Here is a 2,472-nt window from a genome sequence, read left to right on the forward strand (position 1 = left end):
TTGACGTTTTTGTTAACATTACAGTTTAACCCTTGTTTGGGTCTGTGGGACCCGTTTTCAATTTTTGCTAAAAGAACAATTGGGCCATTTATTATTTCTTCTAACTCAAACTCATTGGCATTTGGCTCATTTTCTGTGAAGAACATAAAAATAACTTATTTTCAATAACTGCACATGGTACAGCCCCCCCCCCCCCCCCCCCCCCCCCCCCCCCCACACACACACACACACACACACACACACACATAACTATTACATATGAGGTGTTTGGGTCTACTGGACCCCAGAGTATTTAAATGTAGATGTTACACTAGTATTTACTATAGTATAATACTATAGTATTCTTTGTTTTCTCACAAAAAACAAAAATGATCACACGATCATTGATTTCACAGGGGTAAATGGCAAATATGAACCATAATTGATGTATAAAACATTGGTAATTTAGCTAAAGTAAACATCTATCAAGTATTTTTACATAAATTGTTATGGGTGTATGGATTTAAAAGCCTAATAATGTGGTGGGTCCACCTGACCCGGGAACCTTACACAAGGGTTAGCCTAAATCTTTACATTGACAGTTGATAAAAGCATTGTTTCCACTTTATGTGGGAAACACAATCACTCATTACCTCTTTGATTTGTTGGCAAGATTTTATAAATCAAGTCTTAAAGTTAAAACATACATGTGACACAGTGAATCGATAGGATGATCTGTATCTGTGTATGGCCTTAGTGACTACCTTTTGGGCCAGAAAGACTATCATCAGTGGGGATTTATATTTGCTAATAATATGTTAGATTCATGTTAGGACTTTTTAAGTTTTGAGAAGACTTTCAAAAATTAACAATAATTTGTAGGCCCCCCTGCATTGACTCTGAGGATTCCCTAGGTGTCCCAGACCCCCTGTTGAAGATCCCTGGCCTATGTAAATGTAATCAAAGTAGAAACTGTACACTTGCTGTGAGTCTGTTACTTTGTCAAATTTACAGTGCAGACAACCTGCACCTGTCGCGGTCCCTGTCATGCATGGTGTTTAAATTATAGCTGTAAGAGTGTCAAGCTCTGAGATCATGTGACAACTTTCTAAGAAGCTCTAAACGTGCTGGGGTTATGCAGTATATATACTGCATCTATGTGCAAAGTATTACATTACATTGCTTCCATTATGTACTACAAACACATAGCATGCCAACTTCTCAATCAAATTTGGAAAAATGTTTTATTTAACTTTAGAAGTCAAAAAAATGGTGAGGACGGAGTACTTGATGCAGGTCTTTGTTTCTTTACTTCTGCAGTTACAAGGAAATGTTATGAATAGTAGAACATTAATGACAATAGGATGGGTAAATAAGCTACTTTAGGTTTAGCACGTTTGGTTTAAAGTCCCAATTAGTATAAGGCAATTGAATGATAGTAATGTAGCAGTGTGGGTTCAGGCAAGTGTTGGAAATCAATACATGGTCCTTGTAAATGCAGTTTAGTCAACCTAACCTGAGTGTGTGTGTGCATAGCTGTATGTTTATATATGCGTGCTCTTCAGTTTGTCTGTCTGTTTTAAGAATAATACTTAAGATAGACACTCATAGTTCATTCCTTTCTGCATTCCTGAAGGGTTCATCTTTAGCGTCTGCGGTGAAAAGCACAGAAGAGAACCGGCCAAACAATGCAATCCTCAAAAATTAGCCACATAATGCAATTCATCGAAACTCATTCCATTCAAAGAACAGAACTCGCCTGCTCCACCCAAATACTCAGGAAGAAACAATTTTTTTAGTAGTTTGTTTTGTACCATTCTACAATTTGAGCCTTAGAATCCTCAGCCGTGAGCTGGAATGTGATAAGATGGCACTTGTGTGCCTGTGAGGTGACCCGAGTTTAAAGAGCCCTTAAGTGTGGTGTCAGAGAAGGCCAGTAAACCTGGTCTGTGCTTGTTACTATCCTTAGATACAGTAGCTGCTCAATTCCTACGAGAGGTTTTTGTCAGCTGACTCTACCAGTCCGACTGGCTGCCTCGCTGCTCTCTTTACCGTAGCACGTCTCAGCTCAACCTGTTGTTCAATGACAGATTTTCAGGTTTATATTGTCACAATACTGAACTCATACGAACATGGCACATGTAAGCACACTAGCGTCATCACACACGGAAATACGAGTGTAGACGGACGCAAGTGGTTTGAACTGTACACTTCCGAGACAACATAAATAATCATGCATGGCTGACTGAGTCACTTTGTGATTAGCGTGTCTCTTACAAAAGAAATGGCATGCTGATAATAACTGAATTTCAAACCAAAACAGAAAAAAGTCAGTGTTACTTCATGTGTATCTACTAGGGCTGCACGATTATGGCCAAAATGATAATCACGATTAATTATCACAGTTATTTGTTGATTTTTACCAAAACAAATTTTATTGTCACATAGGCTATTTATAACCGCTTTTACATCCATATTGTGCTAGAGATCTTC

This window comes from Etheostoma spectabile, chromosome 14 (genome assembly GCF_008692095.1).
Source record: "Etheostoma spectabile isolate EspeVRDwgs_2016 chromosome 14, UIUC_Espe_1.0, whole genome shotgun sequence".
In the NCBI taxonomy this organism is placed as follows: Eukaryota; Metazoa; Chordata; class Actinopteri; order Perciformes; family Percidae; genus Etheostoma; species Etheostoma spectabile.